General features: G+C 45.8%; 19 non-coding genes across 19 annotated transcripts; 7 read left to right on the plus strand and 12 right to left on the minus strand.

The window, feature by feature from the left end:
* Nucleotides 1-555: 555 nt before the first annotated feature.
* TRNAE-UUC (transfer RNA glutamic acid (anticodon UUC)) lies at nt 556-627 on the plus strand. Its single transcript has one exon. It is a non-coding gene; the product is annotated as a tRNA-Glu (tRNA).
* Nucleotides 628-1668: 1041 nt separating this feature from the next.
* On the plus strand, nt 1669-1740 carry TRNAE-UUC (transfer RNA glutamic acid (anticodon UUC)). The gene has a single exon. It is a non-coding gene; the product is annotated as a tRNA-Glu (tRNA).
* A 3074-nt stretch (nt 1741-4814) lies between these two features.
* TRNAM-CAU (transfer RNA methionine (anticodon CAU)) lies at nt 4815-4887 on the minus strand. Its single transcript has one exon. It is a non-coding gene; the product is annotated as a tRNA-Met (tRNA).
* A 1040-nt stretch (nt 4888-5927) lies between these two features.
* TRNAM-CAU (transfer RNA methionine (anticodon CAU)) lies at nt 5928-6000 on the minus strand. Its single transcript has one exon. It is a non-coding gene; the product is annotated as a tRNA-Met (tRNA).
* A 120-nt stretch (nt 6001-6120) lies between these two features.
* TRNAE-UUC (transfer RNA glutamic acid (anticodon UUC)) lies at nt 6121-6192 on the plus strand. Its single transcript has one exon. It is a non-coding gene; the product is annotated as a tRNA-Glu (tRNA).
* A 1961-nt stretch (nt 6193-8153) lies between these two features.
* TRNAM-CAU (transfer RNA methionine (anticodon CAU)) lies at nt 8154-8226 on the minus strand. The gene has a single exon. It is a non-coding gene; the product is annotated as a tRNA-Met (tRNA).
* A 2141-nt stretch (nt 8227-10367) lies between these two features.
* TRNAM-CAU (transfer RNA methionine (anticodon CAU)) lies at nt 10368-10440 on the minus strand. Its single transcript has one exon. It is a non-coding gene; the product is annotated as a tRNA-Met (tRNA).
* A 120-nt stretch (nt 10441-10560) lies between these two features.
* Nucleotides 10561-10632, plus strand: TRNAG-UCC (transfer RNA glycine (anticodon UCC)). The gene has a single exon. It is a non-coding gene; the product is annotated as a tRNA-Gly (tRNA).
* Nucleotides 10633-11673: 1041 nt separating this feature from the next.
* TRNAE-UUC (transfer RNA glutamic acid (anticodon UUC)) lies at nt 11674-11745 on the plus strand. Its single transcript has one exon. It is a non-coding gene; the product is annotated as a tRNA-Glu (tRNA).
* An 848-nt stretch (nt 11746-12593) lies between these two features.
* TRNAM-CAU (transfer RNA methionine (anticodon CAU)) lies at nt 12594-12666 on the minus strand. Its single transcript has one exon. It is a non-coding gene; the product is annotated as a tRNA-Met (tRNA).
* A 1028-nt stretch (nt 12667-13694) lies between these two features.
* On the minus strand, nt 13695-13767 carry TRNAM-CAU (transfer RNA methionine (anticodon CAU)). Its single transcript has one exon. It is a non-coding gene; the product is annotated as a tRNA-Met (tRNA).
* Nucleotides 13768-14807: 1040 nt separating this feature from the next.
* On the minus strand, nt 14808-14880 carry TRNAM-CAU (transfer RNA methionine (anticodon CAU)). Its single transcript has one exon. It is a non-coding gene; the product is annotated as a tRNA-Met (tRNA).
* Nucleotides 14881-17032: 2152 nt separating this feature from the next.
* On the minus strand, nt 17033-17105 carry TRNAM-CAU (transfer RNA methionine (anticodon CAU)). Its single transcript has one exon. It is a non-coding gene; the product is annotated as a tRNA-Met (tRNA).
* A 1233-nt stretch (nt 17106-18338) lies between these two features.
* Nucleotides 18339-18410, plus strand: TRNAE-UUC (transfer RNA glutamic acid (anticodon UUC)). Its single transcript has one exon. It is a non-coding gene; the product is annotated as a tRNA-Glu (tRNA).
* Nucleotides 18411-19258: 848 nt separating this feature from the next.
* On the minus strand, nt 19259-19331 carry TRNAM-CAU (transfer RNA methionine (anticodon CAU)). The gene has a single exon. It is a non-coding gene; the product is annotated as a tRNA-Met (tRNA).
* A 2154-nt stretch (nt 19332-21485) lies between these two features.
* TRNAM-CAU (transfer RNA methionine (anticodon CAU)) lies at nt 21486-21558 on the minus strand. Its single transcript has one exon. It is a non-coding gene; the product is annotated as a tRNA-Met (tRNA).
* Nucleotides 21559-22598: 1040 nt separating this feature from the next.
* TRNAM-CAU (transfer RNA methionine (anticodon CAU)) lies at nt 22599-22671 on the minus strand. Its single transcript has one exon. It is a non-coding gene; the product is annotated as a tRNA-Met (tRNA).
* Nucleotides 22672-24823: 2152 nt separating this feature from the next.
* On the minus strand, nt 24824-24896 carry TRNAK-CUU (transfer RNA lysine (anticodon CUU)). Its single transcript has one exon. It is a non-coding gene; the product is annotated as a tRNA-Lys (tRNA).
* Nucleotides 24897-25016: 120 nt separating this feature from the next.
* TRNAE-UUC (transfer RNA glutamic acid (anticodon UUC)) lies at nt 25017-25088 on the plus strand. Its single transcript has one exon. It is a non-coding gene; the product is annotated as a tRNA-Glu (tRNA).
* Nucleotides 25089-25327: the final 239 nt, after the last annotated feature.

Consider the following 25327-nt stretch of genomic DNA (forward strand, 5'->3'; position numbering starts at 1 on the left):
ATCTTCTGCAAACCATTCTCTGACAGAGACATCATCTTTTTTTTCCACACCTTTGAAAAAGCCCTTTTGAATTCCTCGGTGCTTTGTTCTTTCTGTGTGATGAAACTAAGGGAAGCATGTCACATAGATGGAAAATGCCTCTGTTGTTCCAGGATGAGTAGACATTGTATCTTGCAAGGTCTGTTGGATGCAGAGCTAAAGATTTTAGCTGGGTGGAATATGGTGGAAGGCAAAAGAGCACTGAAAGCTTGATCTTCCAGTCAATTTTCCATCCATATGGTTTCCTACAAGACCTAAGGGATGAAGAGTAGTGTTTTTCATGGATTAAGGACCCCAAGGCTCACAAAATGGTTAGAGAGTAGTGCCCCGTGTGAGGATCGAACTCATGACCTTCAGATTATGAGTCTGACGCGCTACCTGCTGCGCTAACGAGGCCAATTAGTGAAAGTGATATGTGTGTCATAGCTGGCCACCATACTTGGAAGCTGATGGCGGTGGCACATCTTTTTTTCCCTTTGGTTTTCTCTATTTTTCTCAAAACAAGGCAGCTAGTTTTCCCATATGGTCTAGCGGTTAGGATTCCTGGTTTTCACCCAGGCGGCCCGGGTTCGACTCCCGGTATGGGAAATGCAAGTCCTTTTAACGACCCGCACACTCCTAGTGTTGAAACCTCAAAGCTGTTTTTCCATTGTAACCTCCAATCATTCCCTTGTTGTCAAAGTACCAAGGGTCAAAGCCAGGGATGCAGACAAGACAGGTCAAGCCGGGTCAGGACAGGAAATGAAATACTATCAGGAACACAGGAACTCACAGGGCAAGCTGAAGTTCATCCAGCAACTAATGGCTCATGCACGCGCTTTGGCGTACGTATATGCGCACTGGCACATGAATTTTCACACATGAATAATATCAGGATCACAGGAACTCACAGGGGAAGCTGAAGATCATCCAGCAACTAATGGCTTATGCTGCTAGCTTTAAATAGGCCACTGGGCACCAGAAATTGTCACGCATTGTGTGCGCTTTGGCGTACGCACATGCGTACTAGCACATGAAGTTTCTCGGCCGTTCTCGCTCTTATGCACATTTGCATTGGCAAATATCTATGTGCCAATCTTCTGCAAACCATTCTCTGACAGAGACATCATCTTTTTTTTCCACACCTTTGAAAAAGCCCTTTTGAATTCCTCGGTGCTTTGTTCTTTCTGTGTGATGAAACTAAGGGAAGCATGTCACATAGATGGAAAATGCCTCTGTTGTTCCAGGATGAGTAGACATTGTATCTTGCAAGGTCTGTTGGATGCAGAGCTAAAGATTTTAGCTGGGTGGAATATGGTGGAAGGCAAAAGAGCACTGAAAGCTTGATCTTCCGGTCAATTTTCCATCCATATGGTTTCCTACAAGACCTAAGGGATGAAGAGTAGTGTTTTTCATAGATTAAGGACCCCAAGGCTCACAAAATGGTTAGAGAGTAGTGCCCCGTGTGAGGATCGAACTCACGACCTTCAGATTATGAGACTGACGCGCTACCTGCTGCGCTAACGAGGTCAATTAGTGAAAGTGATATGTGTGTCATAGCTGGCCACCATACTTGGAAGCTGATGGCGGTGGCACATCTTTTTTTCCCTTTGGTTTTCTCTATTTTTCTCAAAACAAGGCAGCTAGTTTTCCCATATGGTCTAGCGGTTAGGATTCCTGGTTTTCACCCAGGCGGCCCGGGTTCGACTCCCGGTATGGGAAATGCAAGTCCTTTTAACGACCCGCACACTCCTAGTGCTGAAACCTCAAAGCTGTTTTTCCATTGTAACCTCCAATCATTCCCTTGTTGTCAAAGTACCAAGGGTCAAAGCCAGGGATGCAGACAAGACAGGTCAAGCCGGGTCAGGACAGGAAATCAAATACTATCAGGAACACAGGAACTCACAGGGCAAGCTGAAGTTCATCCAGCAACTAATGGCTCATGCACGCGCTTTGGCGTACGTATATGCGCACTGGCACATGAATTTTCACACATGAATAATATCAGGATCACAGGAACTCACAGGGGAAGCTGAAGATCATCCAGCAACTAATGGCTTATGCTGCTAGCTTTAAATAGGCCACTGGGCACCAGAAATTGTCACGCATTGTGTGCGCTTTGGCGTACGCACATGCGTACTAGCACATGAAGTTTCTCGGCCGTTCTCGCTCTTATGCACATTTGCATTGGCAAATATCTATGTGCCAATCTTCTGCAAACCATTCTCTGACAGAGACATCATCTTTTTTTTCCACACCTTTGAAAAAGCCCTTTTGAATTCCTCGGTGCTTTGTTCTTTCTGTGTGATGAAACTAAGGGAAGCATGTCACATAGATGGAAAATGCCTCTGTTGTTCCAGGATGAGTAGACATTGTATCTTGCAAGGTCTGTTGGATGCAGAGCTAAAGATTTTAGCTGGGTGGAATATGGTGGAAGGCAAAAGAGCACTGAAAGCTTGATCTTCCGGTCAATTTTCCATCCATATGGTTTCCTACAAGACCTAAGGGATGAAGAGTAGTGTTTTTCATAGATTAAGGACCCCAAGGCTCACAAAATGGTTAGAGAGTAGTGCCCCGTGTGAGGATCTAACTCACGACCTTCAGATTATGAGACTGACACGCTACCTGCTGCGCTAACGATGCCAATTAGTGAAAGTGATATGTGTGTCATAGCTGGCCACCATACTTGGAAGCTGATGGCGGTGGCACATCTTTTTTTCCCTTTGGTTTTCTCTATTTTTCTCAAAACAAGGCATCTAGTTTTCCCATATGGTCTAGCGGTTAGGTTTCCTGGGTTTCACCCAGGCGGCCCGGGTTCCACTCCCGGTATGGGAAATGCAAGTCCTTTTAACGACCCGCACACTCCTAGTGCTGAAACCTCAAAGCTGTTTTTCCATTGTAACCTCCAATCATTCCCTTGTTGTCAAAGTACCAAGGGTCAAAGCCAGGGATGCAGACAAGACAGGTCAAGCCGGGTCAGGACAGGAAATGAAATACTATCAGGAACAGAGGAACTCACAGGGCAAGCTGAAGTTCATCCAGCAACTAATGGCTCATGCACGCGCTTTGGCGTACGTATATGCGCACTGGCACATGAATTTTCACACATGAATAATATCAGGATCACAGGAACTCACAGGGGAAGCTGAAGATCATCCAGCAACTAATGGCTTATGCTGCTAGCTTTAAATAGGCCACTGGGCACCAGAAATTGTCACGCATTGTGTGCGCTTTGGCGTACGCACATGCGTACTAGCACATGAAGTTTCTCGGCCGTTCTCGCTCTTCTGCACATTTGCATTGGCAAATATCTATGTGCCAATCTTCTGCAAACCATTCTCTGACAGAGACATCATCTTTTTTTTCCACACCTTTGAAAAAGCCCTTTTGAATTCCTCGGTGCTTTGTTCTTTCTGTGTGATGAAACTAAGGGAAGCATGTCACATAGATGGAAAATGCCTCTGTTGTTCCAGGATGAGTAGACATTGTATCTTGCAAGGTCTGTTGGATGCAGAGCTAAAGATTTTAGCTGGGTGGAATATGGTGGAAGGCAAAAGAGCACTGAAAGCTTGATTTTCCGGTCAATTTTCCATCCATATGGTTTCCTACAAGACCTAAGGGATGAAGAGTAGTGTTTTTCATAGATTAAGGACCCCAAGGCTCACAAAATGGTTAGAGAGTAGTGCCCCGTGTGAGGATCGAACTCATGACCTTCAGATTATGAGACTGACGCGCTACCTGCTGCGCTAGCGAGGCCAATTAGTGAAAGTGATATGTGTGTCATAGCTGGCCACCATACTTGGAAGCTGATGGCGGTGGCACATCTTTTTTTCCCTTTGGTTTTCTCTATTTTTCTCAAAACAAGGCAGCTAGTTTTCCCATATGGTCTAGCGGTTAGGATTCCTGGTTTTCACCCAGGCGGCCCGGGTTCCACTCCCGGTATGGGAAACGCAAGTCCTTTTAACGACCCGCACACTCCTAGTGCTGAAACCTCAAAGCTGTTTTTCCATTGTAACCTCCAATCATTCCCTTGTTGTCAAAGTACCAAGGGTCAAAGCCAGGGATGCAGACAAGACAGGTCAAGCCGGGTCAGGACAGGAAATGAAATACTATCAGGAACACAGGAACTCACAGGGCAAGCTGAAGTTCATCCAGCAACTAATGGCTCATGCACGCGCTTTGGCGTACGTATATGCGCACTGGCACATGAATTTTCACACATGAATAATATCAGGATCACAGGAACTCACAGGGGAAGCTGAAGATCATCCAGCAACGAATGGCTTATGCTGCTAGCTTTAAATAGGCCACTGGGCACCAGAAATTGTCACGCATTGTGTGCGCTTTGGCGTACGCACATGCGTACTAGCACATGAAGTTTCTCGGCCGTTCTCGCTCTTCTGCACATTTGCATTGGCAAATATCTATGTGCCAATCTTCTGAAAACCATTCTCTGACAGAGACATCATCTTTTTTTTCCACACCTTTGAAAAAGCCCTTTTGAATTCCTCGGTGCTTTGTTCTTTCTGTGTGATGAAACTAAGGGAAGCATGTCACATAGATGAAAAATGCCTCTGTTGTTCCAGGATGAGTAGACATTGTATCTTGCAAGGTCTGTTGGATGCAGAGCTAAAGATTTTAGCTGGGTGGAATATGGTGGAAGGCAAAAGAGCACTGAAAGCTTGATCTTCCGGTCAATGTTCCATCCATATGGTTTCCTACAAGACCTAAGGGATGAAGAGTAGTGTTTTTCATAGATTAAGGACCCCAAGGCTCACAAAATGGTTAGAGAGTAGTGCCCCGTGTGAGGATCGAACTCACGACCTTCAGATTATGAGACTGACGCGCTACCTGCTGCGCTAACGAGGCCAATTAGTGAAAGTGATATGTGTGTCATAGCTGGCCACCATACTTGGAAGCTGATGGCGGTGGCACATCTTTTTTTCCCTTTGGTTTTCTCTATTTTTCTCAAAACAAGGCAGCTAGTTTTCCCATATGGTCTAGCGGTTAGGATTTCTGGTTTTCACCCAGGCGGCCTGGGTTCGACTCCCGGTATGGGAAATGCGAGTCCTTTTAACGACCCGCACACTCCTAGTGCTGAAACCTTAAAAATGTTTTTCCATTGTAACCTCCAATCATTCCCTTGTTGTCAAAGTACCAAGGGTCAAAGCCAGGGATGCAGACAAGACAGGTCAAGCCGGGTCAGGACAGGAAATGAAATACTATCAGGAACACAGGAACTCACAGGGCAAGCTGAAGTTCATCCAGCAACTAATGGCTCATGCACGCGCTTTGGCGTACGTATATGCGCACTGGCACATGAATTTTCACACATGAATAATATCAGGATCACAGGAACTCACAGGGGAAGCTGAAGATCATCCAGCAACTAATGGCTTATGCTGCTAGCTTTAAATAGGCCACTGGGCACCAGAAATTGTCACGCATTGTGTGCGCTTTGGCGTACGCACATGCGTACTAGCACATGAAGTTTCTCGGCCGTTCTCGCTCTTCTGCACATTTGCATTGGCAAATATCTATGTGCCAATCTTCTGCAAACCATTCTCTGACAGAGACATCATCTTTTTTTTCCACACCTTTGAAAAAGCCCTTTTGAATTCCTCGGTGCTTTGTTCTTTCTGTGTGATGAAACTAAGGGAAGCATGTCACATAGATGGAAAATGCCTCTGTTGTTCCAGGATGAGTAGACATTGTATCTTGCAAGGTCTGTTGGATGCAGAGCTAAAGATTTTAGCTGGGTGGAATATGGTGGAAGGCAAAAGAGCACTGAAAGCTTGATCTTCAGGTCAATTTTCCATCCATATGGTTTCCTACAAGACCTAAGGGATGAAGAGTAGTGTTTTTCATAGATTAAGGACCCCAAGGCTCACAAAATGGTTAGAGAGTAGTGCCCCGTGTGAGGATCGAACTCACGACCTTCAGATTATGAGACTGACGCGCTACCTGCTGCGCTAACGAGGCCAATTAGTGAAAGTGATATGTGTGTCATAGCTGGCCACCATACTTGGAAGCTGATGGCGGTGGCACATCTTTTTTTCCCTTTGGTTTTCTCTATTTTTCTCAAAACAAGGCAGCTAGTTTTCCCATATGGTCTAGCGGTTAGGATTCCTGGTTTTCACCCAGGCGGCCCGGGTTCGACTCCCGGTATGGGAAATGCAAGTCCTTTTAACGACCCGCACACTCCTAGTGTTGAAACCTCAAAGCTGTTTTTCCATTGTAACCTCCAATCATTCCCTTGTTGTCAAAGTACCAAGGGTCAAAGCCAGGGATGCAGACAAGACAGGTCAAGCCGGGTCAGGACAGGAAATGAAATACTATCAGGAACACAGGAACTCACAGGGCAAGCTGAAGTTCATCCAGCAACTAATGGCTCATGCATGCGCTTTGGCGTACGTATATGCGCACTGGCACATGAATTTTCACACATGAATAATATCAGGATCACAGGAACTCACAGGGGAAGCTGAAGATCATCCAGCAACTAATGGCTTATGCTGCTAGCTTTAAATAGGCCACTGGGCACCAGAAATTGTCACGCATTGTGTGCGCTTTGGCGTACGCACATGCGTACTAGCACATGAAGTTTCTCGGCCGTTCTCGCTCTTATGCACATTTGCATTGGCAAATATCTATGTGCCAATCTTCTGCAAACCATTCTCTGACAGAGACATCATCTTTTTTTTCCACACCTTTGAAAAAGCCCTTTTGAATTCCTCGGTGCTTTGTTCTTTCTGTGTGATGAAACTAAGGGAAGCATGTCACATAGATGGAAAATGCCTCTGTTGTTCCAGGATGAGTAGACATTGTATCTTGCAAGGTCTGTTGGATGCAGAGCTAAAGATTTTAGCTGGGTGGAATATGGTGGAAGGCAAAAGAGCACTGAAAGCTTGATCTTCCGGTCAATGTTCCATCCATATGGTTTCCTACAAGACCTAAGGGATGAAGAGTAGTGTTTTTCATAGATTAAGGACCCCAAGGCTCACAAAATGGTTAGAGAGTAGTGCCCCGTGTGAGGATCTAACTCACGACCTTCAGATTATGAGACTGACACGCTACCTGCTGCGCTAACGATGCCAATTAGTGAAAGTGATATGTGTGTCATAGCTGGCCACCATACTTGGAAGCTGATGGCGGTGGCACATCTTTTTTTCCCTTTGGTTTTCTCTATTTTTCTCAAAACTAGGCATCTAGTTTTCCCATATGGTCTAGCGGTTAGGTTTCCTGGGTTTCACCCAGGCGGCCCGGGTTCCACTCCCGGTATGGGAAATGCAAGTCCTTTTAACGACCCGCACACTCCTAGTGCTGAAACCTCAAAGCTGTTTTTCCATTGTAACCTCCAATCATTCCCTTGTTGTCAAAGTACCAAGGGTCAAAGCCAGGGATGCAGACAAGACAGGTCAAGCCGGGTCAGGACAGGAAATGAAATACTATCAGGAACAGAGGAACTCACAGGGCAAGCTGAAGTTCATCCAGCAACTAATGGCTCATGCACGCGCTTTGGCGTACGTATATGCGCACTGGCACATGAATTTTCACACATGAATAATATCAGGATCACAGGAACTCACAGGGGAAGCTGAAGATCATCCAGCAACTAATGGCTTATGCTGCTAGCTTTAAATAGGCCACTGGGCACCAGAAATTGTCACGCATTGTGTGCGCTTTGGCGTACGCACATGCGTACTAGCACATGAAGTTTCTCGGCCGTTCTCGCTCTTATGCACATTTGCATTGGCAAATATCTATGTGCCAATCTTCTGCAAACCATTATCTGACAGAGACATCATCTTTTTTTTCCACACCTTTGAAAAAGCCCTTTTGAATTCCTCGGTGCTTTGTTCTTTCTGTGTGATGAAACTAAGGGAAGCATGTCACATAGATGGAAAATGCCTCTGTTGTTCCAGGATGAGTAGACATTGTATCTTGCAAGGTCTGTTGGATGCAGAGCTAAAGATTTTAGCTGGGTGGAATATGGTGGAAGGCAAAAGAGCACTGAAAGCTTGATCTTCCGGTCAATGTTCCATCCATATGGTTTCCTACAAGACCTAAGGGATGAAGAGTAGTGTTTTTCATAGATTAAGGACCCCAAGGCTCACAAAATGTTTAGAGAGTAGTGCCCCGTGTGAGGATCGAACTCACGACCTTCAGATTATGAGACTGACGCGCTACCTGCTGCGCTAACGAGGCCAATTAGTGAAAGTGATATGTGTGTCATAGCTGGCCACCATACTTGGAAGCTGATGGCGGTGGCACATCTTTTTTTCCCTTTGGTTTTCTCTATTTTTCTCAAAACAAGGCAGCTAGTTTTCCCATATGGTCTAGCGGTTAGGATTCCTGGTTTTCACCCAGGCGGCCCGGGTTCGACTCCCAGTATGGGAAATGCAAGTCCTTTTAACGACCCGCACACTCCTAGTGCTGAAACCTCAAAGCTGTTTTTCCATTGTAACCTCCAATCATTCCCTTGTTGTCAAAGTACCAAGGGTCAAAGCCAGGGATGCAGACAAGACAGGTCAAGCCGGGTCAGGACAGGAAATGAAATACTATCAGGAACACAGGAACTCACAGGGCAAGCTGAAGTTCATCCAGCAACTAATGGCTCATGCACGCGCTTTGGCGTACGTATATGCGCACTGGCACATGAATTTTCACACATGAATAATATCAGGATCACAGGAACTCACAGGGGAAGCTGAAGATCATCCAGCAACTAATGGCTTATGCTGCTAGCTTTAAATAGGCCACTGGGCACCAGAAATTGTCACGCATTGTGTGCGCTTTGGCGTACGCACATGCGTACTAGCACATGAAGTTTCTCGGCCGTTCTCGCTCTTCTGCACATTTGCATTGGCAAATATCTATGTGCCAATCTTCTGCAAACCATTCTCTGACAGAGACATCATCTTTTTTTTCCACACCTTTGAAAAAGCCCTTTTGAATTCCTCGGTGCTTTGTTCTTTCTGTGTGATGAAACTAAGGGAAGCATGTCACATAGATGAAAAATGCCTCTGTTGTTCCAGGATGAGTAGACATTGTATCTTGCAAGGTCTGTTGGATGCAGAGCTAAAGATTTTAGCTGGGTGGAATATGGTGGAAGGCAAAAGAGCACTGAAAGCTTGATCTTCCGGTCAATGTTCCATCCATATGGTTTCCTACAAGACCTAAGGGATGAAGAGTAGTGTTTTTCATAGATTAAGGACCCCAAGGCTCACAAAATGGTTAGAGAGTAGTGCCCCGTGTGAGGATCGAACTCTCGACCTTCAGATTATGAGACTGACGCGCTACCTGCTGCGCTAACGAGGCCAATTAGTGAAAGTGATATGTGTGTCATAGCTGGCCACCATACTTGGAAGCTGATGGCGGTGGCACATCTTTTTTTCCCTTTGGTTTTCTCTATTTTTCTCAAAACAAGGCAGCTAGTTTTCCCATATGGTCTAGCGGTTAGGATTTCTGGTTTTCACCCAGGCGGCCTGGGTTCGACTCCCGGTATGGGAAATGCGAGTCCTTTTAACGACCCGCACACTCCTAGTGCTGAAACCTCAAAAATGTTTTTCCATTGTAACCTCCAATCATTCCCTTGTTGTCAAAGTACCAAGGGTCAAAGCCAGGGATGCAGACAAGACAGGTCAAGCCGGGTCAGGACAGGAAATGAAATACTATCAGGAACACAGGAACTCACAGGGCAAGCTGAAGTTCATCCAGCAACTAATGGCTCATGCATGCGCTTTGGCGTACGTATATGCGCACTGGCACATGAATTTTCACACATGAATAATATCAGGATCACAGGAACTCACAGGGGAAGCTGAAGATCATCCAGCAACTAATGGCTTATGCTGCTAGCTTTAAATAGGCCACTGGGCACCAGAAATTGTCACGCATTGTGTACGCACATGCGTACTAGCACATGAAGTTTCTCGGCCGTTCTCGCTCTTCTGCACATTTGCATTGGCAAATATCTATGTGCCAATCTTCTGCAAACCATTCTCTGACAGAGACATCATCTTTTTTTTCCACACCTTTGAAAAAGCCCTTTTGAATTCCTCGGTGCTTTGTTCTTTCTGTGTGATGAAACTAAGGGAAGCATGTCACATAGATGGAAAATGCCTCTGTTGTTCCAGGATGAGTAGACATTGTATCTTGCAAGGTCTGTTGGATGCAGAGCTAAAGATTTTAGCTGGGTGGAATATGGTGGAAGGCAAAAGAGCACTGAAAGCTTGATCTTCCGGTCAATTTTCCATCCATATGGTTTCCTACAAGACCTAAGGGATGAAGAGTAGTGTTTTTCATAGATTAAGGACCCCAAGGCTCACAAAACGGTTAGAGAGTAGTGCCCCGTGTGAGGATCGAACTCACGACCTTCAGATTATGAGACTGACGCGCTACCTGCTGCGCTAACGAGGCCAATTAGTGAAAACGATATGTATGTCATAGCTGGCCACCATACTTGGAAGCTGATGGCGGTGGCACATCTTTTTTTCCCTTTGGTTTTCTCTATTTTTCTCAAAACAAGTCAGCTAGTTTTCCCATATGGTCTAGCGGTTAGGATTCCTGGTTTCCACCCAGGCGGCCCGGGTTCGACTCCCGGTATGAGAAATGCAAGTCCTTTTAACGACCCGCACACTCCTAGTGCTGAAACCTCAAAGCTGTTTTTCCATTGTAACCTCCAATCATTCCCTTGTTGTCAAAGTACCAAGGGTCAAAGCCAGGGATGCAGACAAGACAGGTCAAGCCGGTTCAGGACAGGAAATCAAATACTATCAGGAACACAGGAACTCACAGGGCAAGCTGAAGTTCATCCAGCAACTAATGGCTCATGCACGCGCTTTGGCGTACGTATATGCGCACTGGCACATGAATTTTCACACATGAATAATATCAGGATCACAGAAACTCACAGGGGAAGCTGAAGATCATCCAGCAACTAATGGCTTATGCTGCTAGCTTTAAATAGGCCACTGGGCACCAGAAATTGTCACGCATTGTGTGCGCTTTGGCGTACGCACATGCGTACTAGCACATGAAGTTTCTCGGCCGTTCTCGCTCTTCTGCACATTTGCATTGGCAAATATCTATGTGCCAATCTTCTGCAAACCATTCTCTGACAGAGACATCATCTTTTTTTTCCACACCTTTGAAAAAGCCCTTTTGAATTCCTCTGTGCTTTGTTCTTTCTGTGTGATGAAACTAAGGGAAGCATGTCACATAGATGGAAAATGCCTCTGTTGTTCCAGGATGAGTAGACATTGTATCTTGCAAGGTCTGTTGGATGCAGAGCTAAAGATTTTAGCTGGGTGGAATATGGTGGAAGGCAAAAAGCACTGAAAGCTTGATCTTCCGGTCAATTTTCCATCCATATGGTTTCCTACAAGACCTAAGGGATGAAGAGTAGTGTTTTTCATAGATTAAGGACCCCAAGGCTCACAAAATGGTTAGAGAGTAGTGCCCCGTGTGAGGATCGAACTCACGACCTTCAGATTAATGAGACTGACGCGCTACCTGCTGCGCTAACGAGGCCAATTAGTGAAAGCGATATGTGTGTCATAGCTGGCCACCATACTTGGAAGCTGATGGCGGTGGCACATCTTTTTTTCCCTTTGGTTTTCTCTATTTTTCTCAAAACAAGGCAGCTAGTTTTCCCATATGGTCTAGCGGTTAGGATTCCTGGTTTTCACCCAGGCGGCCCGGGTTCGACTCCCGGTATGGGAAATGCAAGTCCTTTTAACGACCCGCACACTCCTAGTGCTGAAACCTCAAAGCTGTTTTTCCATTGTAACCTCCAATCATTCCCTTGTTGTCAAAGTACCAAGGGTCAAAGCCAGGGATGCAGACAAGACAGGTCAAGCCGGGTCAGGACAGGAAATGAAATACTATCAGGAACACAGGAACTCACAGGGCAAGCTGAAGTTCATCCAGCAACTAATGGCTCATGCACGCGCTTTGGCGTACGTATATGCGCACTGGCACATGATTTTTCACACATGAATAATATCAGGATCACAGGAACTCACAGGGGAAGCTGAAGATCATCCAGCAACTAATGGCTTATGCTGCTAGCTTTAAATAGGCCACTGGGCACCAGAAATTGTCACGCATTGTGTGCGCTTTGGCGTACGCACATGCGTACTAGCACATGAAGTTTCTCGGCCGTTCTCGCTCTTCTGCACATTTGCATTGGCAAATATCTATGTGCCAATCTTCTGCAAACCATTCTCTGACAGAGACATCATCTTTTTTTTCCACACCTTTGAAAAAGCCCTTTTGAATTCCTCGGTGCTTTGTTCTTTCTGTGTGATGAAACTAAGGGAAGCATGTCACATAGATGGAAAATGCCTCTGTTGTTCCAGGATGAGTAGACATTGTATCTTGCAAGGTCTGTTGGATGCAGAGCTAAAGATTTTAGCTGGGTGGAATATGGTGGAAGGCAAAAGAGCACTGAAAGCTTGATCTTCCGGTCAATTTTCCATCCATATGGTTTCCTACAAGACCTAAGGGATGAAGAGTAGTGATTTTCATAGATTAAGGACCCCAAGGCTCACAAAATGGTTAGAGAGTAGTGCCCCGTGTGAGGATCGAACTCACGACCTTCAGATTATGAGACTGACGCGCTACCTGCTGCGCTAACGAGGCCAATTAGTGAAAGTGATATGTGTGTCATAGCTGGCCACCATACTTGGAAGCTGATGGCGGTGGCACATCTTTTTTTCCCTTTGGTTTTCTCTATTTTTCTCAAAACAAGGCAGCTAGTTTTCCCATATGGTCTAGCGGTTAGGATTCCTGGTTTTCACCCAGGCGGCCCGGGTTCCACTCCCGGTATGGGAAATGCAAGTCCTTTTAACGACCCGCACACTCCTAGTGCTGAAACCTCAAAGCTGTTTTTCCATTGTAACCTCCAATCATTCCCTTGTTGTCAAAGTACCAAGGGTCAAAGCCAGGGATGCAGACAAGACAGGTCAAGCCGGGTCAGGACAGGAAATGAAATACTATCAGGAACACAGGAACTCACAGGGCAAGCTGAAGTTCATCCAGCAACTAATGGCTCATGCACGCGCTTTGGCATACGTATATGCGCACTGGCACATGAATTTTCACACATGAATAATATCAGGATCACAGGAACTCACAGGGGAAGCTGAAGATCATCCAGCAACTAATGGCTTATGCTGCTAGCTTTAAATAGGCCACTGGGCACCAGAAATTGTCACGCATTGTGTACGCACATGCGTACTAGCACATGAAGTTTCTCGGCCGTTCTCGCTCTTCTGCACATTTGCATTGGCAAATATCTATGTGCCAATCTTCTGCAAACCATTCTCTGACAGAGACATCATCTTTTTTTTCCACACCTTTGAAAAAGCCCTTTTGAATTCCTCTGTGCTTTGTTCTTTCTGTGTGATGAAACTAAGGGAAGCATGTCACATAGATGGAAAATGCCTCTGTTGTTCCAGGATGAGTAGACATTGTATCTTGCAAGGTCTGTTGGATGCAGAGCTAAAGATTTTAGCTGGGTGGAATATGGTGGAAGGCAAAAGAGCACTGAAAGCTTGATCTTCCGGTCAATTTTCCATCCATATGGTTTCCTACAAGACCTAAGGGATGAAGAGTAGTGTTTTTCATAGATTAAGGACCCCAAGGCTCACAAAATGGTTAGAGTGTAGTGCCCCGTGTGAGGATCGAACTCACGACCTTCAGATTATGAGACTGACGCGCTACCTGCTGCGCTAACGAGGCCAATTAGTGAAAGCGATATGTGTGTCATAGCTGGCCACCATACTTGGAAGCTGATGGCGGTGGCACATCTTTATTTCCCTTTGGTTTTCTCTATTTTTCTCAAAACAAGGCAGCTAGTTTTCCCATATGGTCTAGCGGTTAGGATTCCTGGTTTTCACCCAGGCGGCCCGGGTTCCACTCCCGGTATGGGAAATGCAAGTCCTTTTAACGACCCGCACACTCCTAGTGCTGAAACCTCAAAGCTGTTTTTCCATTGTAACCTCCAATCATTCCCTTGTTGTCAAAGTACCAAGGGTCAAAGCCAGGGATGCAGACAAGACAGGTCAAGCCGGGTCAGGACAGGAAATGAAATACTATCAGGAACACAGGAACTCACAGGGCAAGCTGAAGTTCATCCAGCAACTAATGGCTCATGCACGCGCTTTGGCATACGTATATGCGCACTGGCACATGAATTTTCACACATGAATAATATCAGGATCACAGGAACTCACAGGGGAAGCTGAAGATCATCCAGCAACTAATGGCTTATGCTGCTAGCTTTAAATAGGCCACTGGGCACCAGAAATTGTCACGCATTGTGTGCGCTTTGGCGTACGCACATGCGTACTAGCACATGAAGTTTCTCGGCCGTTCTCGCTCTTCTGCACATTTGCATTGGCAAATATCTATGTGCCAATCTTCTGCAAACCATTCTCTGACAGAGACATCATCTTTTTTTTCCACACCTTTGAAAAAGCCCTTTTGAATTCCTCTGTGCTTTGTTCTTTCTGTGTGATGAAACTAAGGGAAGCATGTCACATAGATGGAAAATGCCTCTGTTGTTCCAGGATGAGTAGACATTGTATCTTGCAAGGTCTGTTGGATGCAGAGCTAAAGATTTTAGCTGGGTGGAATATGGTGGAAGGCAAAAGAGCACTGAAAGCTTGATCTTCCGGTCAATTTTCCATCCATATGGTTTCCTACAAGACCTAAGGGATGAAGAGTAGTGTTTTTCATAGATTAAGGACCCCAAGGCTCACAAAACAGTTAGAGAGTAGTGCCCCGTGTGAGGATCGAACTCACGACCTTCAGATTATGAGACTGACGCGCTACCTGCTGCGCTAACGAGGCCAATTAGTGAAAGTGATATGTGTGTCATAGCTGGCCACCATACTTGGAAGCTGATGGCGGTGGCACATCTTTTTTTCCCTTTGGTTTTCTCTATTTTTCTCAAAACAAGGCAGCTAGTTTTCCCATATGGTCTAGCGGTTAGGATTCCTGGTTTTCACCCAGGCGGCCCGGGTACGACTCCTGGTATGGGGAATGCAAGTCCTTTTAACGACCCGCACACTCCTAGTGCTGAAACCTCAAAGCTGTTTTTCCATTGTAACCTCCAATCATTCCCTTGTTGTCAAAGTACCAAGGGTCAAAGCCAGGGATGCAGACAAGACAGGTCAAGCCGGGTCAGGACAGGAAATGAAATACTATCAGGAACACCGGAACTCACAGGGCAAGCTGAAGTTCATCCAGCAACTAATAGCTCATGCACGCGCTTTGGCGTACGTATATGCGCACTGGCACATGAATTTTCACACATGAATAATATCAGGATCACAGGAACTCACAGGGGAAGCTGAAGATCATCCAGCAACTAATGGCTTATGCTGCTAGCCTTAAATAGGCCACTGGGCACCAGAAATTGTCACGCATTGTGTGCGCTTTGGCGTACGCACATGCGTACTAGCACATGAAGTTTCTCGGCCGTTCTCGCTCTTCTGCACATTTGCATTGGCAAATATCTATGTGCCAATCTTCTGCAAACCATTCTCTGACAGAGACATCATCTTTTTTTTCCACACCTTTGAAAAAGCCCTTTTGAATTCCTCGGTGCTTTGTTCTTTCTGTGTGATGAAACTAAGGGAAGCATGTCACATAGATGGAAAATGCCTCTGTTGTTCCAGGATGAGTAGACATTGTATCTTGCAAGGTCTGTTGGATGCAGAGCTAAAGATTTTAGCTGGGTGGAATATGGTGGAAGGCAAAAGAGCACTGAAAGCTTGATCTTCCGGTCAATTTTCCATCCATATGGTTTCCTACAAGACCTAAGGGATGAAGAGTAGTGATTTTCATAGATTAAGGACCCCAAGGCTCACAAAACGGTTAGAGAGTAGTGCCCCGTGTGAGGATCGAACTCACGACCTTCAGATTATGAGCCTGACGCGCTACCTGCTGCGCTAACGAGGCCAATTAGTGAAAGTGATATGTGTGTCATAGCTGGCCACCATACTTGGAAGCTGATGGCGGTGGCACATCTTTTTTTCCCTTTGGTTTTCTCTATTTTTCTCAAAACAAGGCAGCTAGTTTTCCCATATGGTCTAGCGGTTAGGATTCCTGGTTTTCACCCAGGCGGCCCGGGTTCCACTCCCGGTATGGTAAATGCAAGTCCTTTAACGACCCGCACACTCCTAGTGCTGAAACCTCAAAGCTGTTTTTCCATTGTAACCTCCAATCATTCCCTTGTTGTCAAAGTACCAAGGGTCAAAGCCAGGGATGCAGACAAGACAGGTCAAGCCGGGTCAGGACAGGAAATGAAATACTATCAGGAACACAGGAACTCACAGGGCAAGCTGAAGTTCATCCAGCAACTAATGGCTCATGCACGCGCTTTGGCGTACGTATATGCGCACTGGCACATGAATTTTCACACATGAATAATATCAGGATCACAGGAACTCACAGGGGAAGCTGAAGATCATCCAGCAACTAATGGCTTATGCTGCTAGCTTTAAATAGGCCACTGGGCACCAGAAATTGTCACGCATTGTGTGCGCTTTGGCATACGCACATGCGTACTAGCACATGAAGTTTCTCGGCCGTTCTCGCTCTTCTGCACATTTGCATTGGCAAATATCTATGTGCCAATCTTCTGCAAACCATTCTCTGACAGAGACATCATCTTTTTTTTCCACACCTTTGAAAAAGCCCTTTTGAATTCCTCGGTGCTTTGTTCTTTCTGTGTGATGAAACTAAGGGAAGCATGTCACATAGATGGAAAATGCCTCTGTTGTTCCAGGATGAGTAGACATTGTATCTTGCAAGGTCTGTTGGATGCAGAGCTAAAGATTTTAGCTGGGTGGAATATGGTGGAAGGCAAAAGAGCACTGAAAGCTTGATCTTCCGGTCAGTTTTCCATCCATATGGTTTCCTACAAGACCTAAGGGATGAAGAGTAGTGTTTTTCATAGATTAAGGACCCCAAGGCTCACAAAACGGTTAGAGAGTAGTGCCCCGTGTGAGGATCGAACTCACGACCTTCAGATTATGAGACTGACGCGCTACCTGCTGCGCTAACGAGGCCAATTAGTGAAAGTGATATGTGTGTCATAGCTGGCCACCATACTTGGAAGCTGATGGCGGTGGCACATCTTTTTTTCCCTTTGGTTTTCTCTATTTTTCTCAAAACAAGGCAGCTAGTTTTCCCATATGGTCTAGCGGTTAGGATTCCTGGTTTTCACCCAGGCGGCCCGGGTTCCACTCCCGGTATGGGAAATGCAAGTCCTTTTAACGACCCGCACACTCCTAGTGCTGAAACCTCAAAGCTGTTTTTCCATTGTAACCTCCAATCATTCCCTTGTTGTCAAAGTACCAAGGGTCAAAGCCAGGGATGCAGACAAGACAGGTCAAGCCGGGTCAGGACAGGAAATGAAATACTATCAGGAACACAGGAACTCACAGGGCAAGCTGAAGTTCATCCAGCAACTAATGGCTCATGCACGCGCTTTGGCGTACGTATATGCGCACTGGCACATGAATTTTCACACATGAATAATATCAGGATCACAGGAACTCACAGGGGAAGCTGAAGATCATCCAGCAACTAATGGCTTATGCTGCTAGCTTTAAATAGGCCACTGGGCACCAGAAATTGTCACGCATTGTGTGCGCTTTGGCGTACGCACATGCGTACTAGCACATGAAGTTTCTCAGCCGTTCTCGCTCTTCTGCACATTTGCATTGGCAAATATCTATGTGCCAATCTTCTGCAAACCATTCTCTGACAGAGACATCATCTTTTTTTTCCACACCTTTGAAAAAGCCCTTTTGAATTCCTCGGTGCTTTGTTCTTTCTGTGTGATGAAACTAAGGGAAGCATGTCACATAGATGGAAAATGCCTCTGTTGTTCCAGGATGAGTAGACATTGTATCTTGCAAGGTCTGTTGGATGCAGAGCTAAAGATTTTAGCTGGGTGGAATATGGTGGAAGGCAAAAGAGCACTGAAAGCTTGATCTTCCGGTCAATGTTCCATCCATATGGTTTCCTACAAGACCTAAGGGATGAAGAGTAGTGTTTTTCATAGATTAAGGACCCCAAGGCTCACAAAATGGTTAGAGAGTAGTGCCCCGTGTGAGGATCAAACTCACGACCTTCAGATTATGAGACTGACGCGCTACCTGCTGCGCTAACGAGGCCAATTAGTGAAAGTGATATGTGTGTCATAGCTGGCCACCATACTTGGAAGCTGATGGCGGTGGCACATCTTTTTTTCCCTTTGGTTTTCTCTATTTTTCTCAAAACAAGGCAGCTAGTTTTCCCATATGGTCTAGCGGTTAGGATTCCTGGTTTTCACCCAGGCGGCCCGGGTTCGACTCCCGGTATGGGAAATGCAAGTCCTTTTAACGACCCGCACACTCCTAGTGCTGAAACCTCAAAGCTGTTTTTCCATTGTAACCTCCAATCATTCCCTTGTTGTCAAAGTACCAAGGGTCAAAGCCAGGGATGCAGACAAGACAGGTCAAGCCGGGTCAGGACAGGAAATGAAATACTATCAGGAACACAGGAACTCACAGGGCAAGCTGAAGTTCATCCAGCAACTAATGGCTCATGCACGCGATTTGGCGTACGTATATGCGCACTGGCACATGAATTTTCACACATGAATAATATCAGGATCACAGGAACTCACAGGGGAAGCTGAAGATCATCCAGCAACTAATGGCTTATGCTGCTAGCTTTAAATAGGCCACTGGGCACCAGAAATTGTCACGCATTGTGTGCGCTTTGGCGTACGCACATGCGTACTAGCACATGAAGTTTCTCGGCCGTTCTCGCTCTTCTGCACATTTGCATTGGCAAATATCTATGTGCCAATCTTCTGCAAACCATTCTCTGACAGAGACATCATCTTTTTTTTCCACACCTTTGAAAAAGCCCTTTTGAATTCCTCGGTGCTTTGTTTTTTCTGTGTGATGAAACTAAGGGAAGCATGTCACATAGATGGAAAATGCCTCTGTTGTTCCAGGATGAGTAGACATTGTATCTTGCAAGGTCTGTTGGATGCAGAGCTAAAGATTTTAGCTGGGTGGAATATGGTGGAAGGCAAAAGAGCACTGAAAGCTTGATCTTCCGGTCAATTTTCCATCCATATGGTTTCCTACAAGACCTAAGGGATGAAGAGTAGTGTTTTTCATAGATTAAGGACCCCAAGGCTCACAAAACGGTTAGAGAGTAGTGCCCCGTGTGAGGATCGAACTCACGACCTTCAGATTATGAGACTGACGCGCTACCTGCTGCGCTAACGAGGCCAATTAGTGAAAGTGATATGTGTGTCATAGCTGGCCACCATACTTGGAAGCTGATGGCGGTGGCACATCTTTTTTTCCCTTTGGTTTTCTCTATTTTTCTCAAAACAAGGCAGCTAGTTTTCCCATATGGTCTAGCGGTTAGGATTCCTGGTTTTCACCCAGGCGGCCCAGGTTCCACTCCCGGTATGGGAAATGCAAGTCCTTTTAACGACCCGCACACTCCTAGTGCTGAAACCTCAAAGCTGTTTTTCCATTGTAACCTCCAATCATTCCCTTGTTGTCAAAGTACCAAGGGTCAAAGCCAGGGATGCAGACAAGACAGGTCAAGCCGGGTCAGGACAGGAAATGAAATACTATCAGGAACACAGGAACTCACAGGGCAAGCTGAAGTTCATCCAGCAACTAATGGCTCATGCACGCGCTTTGGCGTACGTATATGCGCACTGGCACATGAATTTTCACACATGAATAATATCAGGATCACAGGAACTCACAGGGGAAGCTGAAGATCATCCAGCAACTAATGGCTTATGCTGCTAGCTTTAAATAGGCCACTGGGCACCAGAAATTGTCACGCATTGTGTGCGCTTTGGCGTACGCACATGCGTACTAGCACATGAAGTTTCTCGGCCGTTCTCGCTCTTCTGCACATTTGCATTGGCAAATATCTATGTGCCAATCTTCTGCAAACCATTCTCTGACAGAGACATCATCTTTTTTTTCCACACCTTTGAAAAAGCCCTTTTGAATTCCTCGGTGCTTTGTTCTTTCTGTGTGATGAAACTAAGGGAAGCATGTCACATAGATGGAAAATGCCTCTGTTGTTCCAGGATGAGTAGACATTGTATCTTGCAAGGTCTGTTGGATGCAGAGCTAAAGATTTTAGCTGGGTGGAATATGGTGGAAGGCAAAAGAGCACTGAAAGCTTGATCTTCCGGTCAATGTTCCATCCATATGGTTTCCTACAAGACCTAAGGGATGAAGAGTAGTGTTTTTCATAGATTAAGGACCCCAAGGCTCACAAAATGGTTAGATAGTAGTGCCCCGTGTGAGGATCAAACTCACGACCTTCAGATTATGAGACTGACGCGCTACCTGCTGCGCTAACGAGGCCAATTAGTGAAAGTGATATGTGTGTCATAGCTGGCCACCATACTTGGAAGCTGATGGCGGTGGCACATCTTTTTTTCCCTTTGGTTTTCTCTATTTTTCTCAAAACAAGGCAGCTAGTTTTCCCATATGGTTTAGCGGTTAGGATTCCTGGTTTTCACCCAGGCGGCCTGGGTTCGACTCCCGGTATGAGAAATGCAAGTCCTTTTAACAACCCGCACACTCCTAGTGCTGAAACCTCAAAGCTGTTTTTCCATTGTAACCTCCAATCATTCCCTTGTTGTCAAAGTACCAAGGGTCAAAGCCAGGGATGCAGACAAGACAGGTCAAGCCGGGTCAGGACAGGAAATGAAATACTATCAGGAACACAGGAACTCACAGGGCAAGCTGAAGTTCATCCAGCAACTAATGGCTCATGCACGCGCTTTGGCGTACTTATATGCGCACTGGCACATGAATTTTCACACATGAATAATATCAGGATCACAGGAACTCACAGGGGAAGCTGAAGATCATCCAGCAACTAATGGCTTATGCTGCTAGCTTTAAATAGGCCACTGGGCACCAGAAATTGTCACGCATTGTGTGCGCTTTGGCGTACGCACATGCGTACTAGCACATGAAGTTTCTCGGCCGTTCTCGCTCTTCTGCACATTTGCATTGGCAAATATCTATGTGCCAATCTTCTGCAAACCATTCTCTGACAGAGACATCATCTTTTTTTTCCCACACCTTTGAAAAAGCCCTTTTGAATTCCTCGGTGCTTTGTTCTTTCTGTGTGATGAAACTAAGGGAAGCATGTCACATAGATGGAAAATGCCTCTGTTGTTCCAGGATGAGTAGACATTGTATCTTGCAAGGTCTGTTGGATGCAGAGCTAAAGATTTTAGCTGGGTGGAATATGGTGGAAGGCAAAAGAGCACTGAAAGCTTGATCTTCCGGTCAATTTTCCATCCATATGGTTTCCTACAAGACCTAAGGGATGAAAAGTAGTGTTTTTCATAGATTAAGGACCCCAAGGCTCACAAAACAGTTAGAGAGTAGTGCCCCGTGTGAGGATCGAACTCACGACCTTCAGATTATGAGACTGACGCGCTACCTGCTGCGCTAACGAGGCCAATTAGTGAAAGTGATATGTGTGTCATAGCTGGCCACCATACTTGGAAGCTGATGGCGGTGGCACATCTTTTTTTCCCTTTGGTTTTCTCTATTTTTCTCAAAACAAGGCAGCTAGTTTTCCCATATGGTCTAGCGGTTAGGATTCCTGGTTTTCACCCAGGCGGCCCGGGTTCCACTACCGGTATGGGAAATGCAAGTCCTTTTAACAACCCGCACACTCCTAGTGCTGAAACCTCAAAGCTGTTTTTCCATTGTAACCTCCAATCATTCCCTTGTTGTCAAAGTACCAAGGGTCAAAGCCAGGGATGCAGACAAGACAGGTCAAGCCGGGTCAGGACAGGAAATGAAATACTATCAGGAACACAGGAACTCACAGGGCAAGCTGAAGTTCATCCAGCAACTAATGGCTCATGCACGCGCTTTGGCGTACGTATATGCGCACTGGCACATGAATTTTCACACATGAATAATATCAGGATCACAGGAACTCACAGGGGAAGCTGAAGATCATCCAGCAACTAATGGCTTATGCTGCTAGCTTTAAATAGGCCACTGGGCACCAGAAATTGTCACGCATTGTGTGCGCTTTGGCGTACGCACATGCGTACTAGCACATGAAGTTTCTCGGCCGTTCTCGCTCTTCTGCACATTTGCATTGGCAAATATCTATGTGCCAATCTTCTGCAAACCATTCTCTGACAGAGACATCATCTTTTTTTTCCACACCTTTGAAAAAGCCCTTTTGAATTCCTCGGTGCTTTGTTCTTTCTGTGTGATGAAACTAAGGGAAGCATGTCACATAGATGGAAAATGCCTCTGTTGTTCCAGGATGAGTAGACATTGTATCTTGCAAGGTCTGTTGGATGCAGAGCTAAAGATTTTAGCTGGGTGGAATATGGTGGAAGGCAAAAGAGCACTGAAAGCTTGATCTTCCGGTCAATTTTCCATCCATATGGTTTCCTACAAGACCTAAGGGATGAAGAGTAGTGTTTTTCATAGATTAAGGACCCCAAGGCTCACAAAACGGTTAGAGAGTAGTGCCCCGTGTGAGGATCGAACTCACGACCTTCAGATTATGAGACTGACGCGCTACCTGCTGCGCTAACGAGGCCAATTAGTGAAAGTGATATGTGTGTCATAGCTGGCCACCATACTTGGAAGCTGATGGCGGTGGCACATCTTTTTTTTCCTTTGGTTTTCTCTATTTTTCTCAAAACAAGGCAGCTAGTTTTCCCATATGGTCTAGCGGTTAGGATTCCTGGTTTTCACTCAGGCGGCCCGGGTTCCACTCCCGGTATGGGAAATGCAAGTCCTTTTAACGACCCGCACACTCCTAGTGCTGAAACCTCAAAGCTGTTTTTCCATTGTAACCTCCAATCATTCCCTTGTTGTCAAAGTACCAAGGGTCAAAGCCAGGGATGCAGACAAGACAGGTCAAGCCGGGACAGGACAGGAAATGAAATACTATCAGGAACACAGGAACTCACAGGGCAAGCTGAAGTTCATCCAGCAACTAATGGCTCATGCACGCGCTTTGGCGTACGTATATGCGCACTGGCACATGAATTTTCACACATGAATAATATCAGGATCACAGGAACTCACAGGGGAAGCTGAAGATCATCCAGCAACTAATGGCTTATGCTGCTAGCTTTAAATAGGCCACTGGGCACCAGAAATTGTCACGCATTGTGTGCGCTTTGGCGTACGCACATGCGTACTAGCACATGAAGTTTCTCGGCCGTTCTCACTCTTCTGCACATTTGCATTGGCAAATATCTATGTGCCAATCTTCTGCAAACCATTCTCTGACAGAGACATCATCTTTTTTTTCCACACCTTTGAAAAAGCCCTTTTGAATTCCTCGGTGCTTTGTTCTTTCTGTGTGATGAAACTAAGGGAAGCATGTCACATAGATGGAAAATGCCTCTGTTGTTCCAGGATGAGTAGACATTGTATCTTGCAAGGTCTGTTGGATGCAGAGCTAAAGATTTTAGCTGGGTGGAATATGGTGGAAGGCAAAAGAGCACTGAAAGCTTGATCTTCCGGTCAATGTTCCATCCATATGGTTTCCTACAAGACCTAAGGGATGAAGAGTAGTGTTTTTCATAGATTAAGGACCCCAAGGCTCACAAAATGGTTAGAGAGTAGTGCCCCGTGTGATGATCAAACTCACGACCTTCAAATTATGAGACTGACGCGCTACCTGCTGCGCTAACGAGGCCAATTAGTGAAAGTGATATGTGTGTCATAGCTGGCCACCATACTTGGAAGCTGATGGCGGTGGCACATCTTTTTTTCCCTTTGGTTTTCTCTATTTTTCTCAAAACAAGGCAGCTATTTTTCCCATATGGTCTAGCAGTTAGGATTCCTGGTTTTCACCCAGGCGGCCTGGGTTCGACTCCCGGTATGGGAAATGCAAGTCCTTTTAACAACCCGCACACTCCTAGTGCTGAAACCTCAAAGCTGTTTTTCCATTGTAACCTCCAATCATTCCCTTGTTGTCAAAGTACCAAGGGTCAAAGCCAGGGATGCAGACAAGACAGGTCAAGCCGGGTCAGGACAGGAAATCAAATACTATCAGGAACACAGGAACTCACAGGGCAAGCTGAAGTTCATCCAGCAACTAATGGCTCATGCACGCGCTTTGGCGTACGTATATGCGCACTGGCACATGAATTTTCACACATGAATAATATCAGGATCACAGAAACTCACAGGGGAAGCTGAAGATCATCCAGCAACTAATGGCTTATGCTGCTAGCTTTAAATAGGCCACTGGGCACCAGAAATTGTCACGCATTGTGTGCGCTTTGGCGTACGCACATGCGTACTAGCACATGAAGTTTCTCGGCCGTTCTCGCTCTTCTACACATTTGCATTGGCAAATATCTATGTGCCAATCTTCTGCAAACCATTCTCTGACAGAGACATCATCTTTTTTTTCCACACCTTTGAAAAAGCCCTTTTGAATTCCTCTGTGCTTTGTTCTTTCTGTGTGATGAAACTAAGGGAAGCATGTCACATAGATGGAAAATGCCTCTGTTGTTCCAGGATGAGTAGACATTGTATCTTGCAAGGTCTGTTGGATGCAGAGCTAAAGATTTTAGCTGGGTGGAATATGGTGGAAGGCAAAAAGCACTGAAAGCTTGATCTTGCGGTCAATTTTCCATCCATATGGTTTCCTACAAGACCTAAGGGATGAAGAGTAGTGTTTTTCATAGATTAAGGACCCCAAGGCTCACAAAATGGTTAGAGAGTAGTGCCCCGTGTGAGGATCGAACTCACGACCTTCAGATTAAGAGACTGACGCGCTACCTGCTGCGCTAACGAGGCCAATTAGTGAAAGCGATATGTGTGTCATAGCTGGCCACCATACTTGGAAGCTGATGGCGGTGGCACATCGTTTTTTCCCTTTGGTTTTCTCTATTTTTCTCAAAACAAGGTAGCTAGTTTTCCCATATGGTCTAGCGGTTAGGATTCCTGGTTTTCACCCAGGCGGCCCGGGTTCGACTCCCGGTATGGGAAATGCAAGTCCTTTTAACGACCCGCACACTCCTAGTGCTGAAACCTCAAAGCTGTTTTTCCATTGTATCCTCCAATCATTCCCTTGTTGTCAAAGTACCAAGGGTCAAAGCCAGGGATGCAGACAAGACAGGTCAAGCCGGGTCAGGACAGGAAATGAAATACTATCAGGAACACAGGAACTCACAGGGCAAGCTGAAGTTCATCCAGCAACTAATGGCTCATGCACGCGCTTTGGCGTA

The sequence above is a fragment of the Lithobates pipiens genome, unplaced genomic scaffold, assembly GCF_037356315.1.
Source record: "Lithobates pipiens isolate NorthernLeopardFrog02 unplaced genomic scaffold, aLitPip1_a1.2 Scaffold_8, whole genome shotgun sequence".
NCBI lineage: Eukaryota > Metazoa > Chordata > Amphibia > Anura > Ranidae > Lithobates > Lithobates pipiens.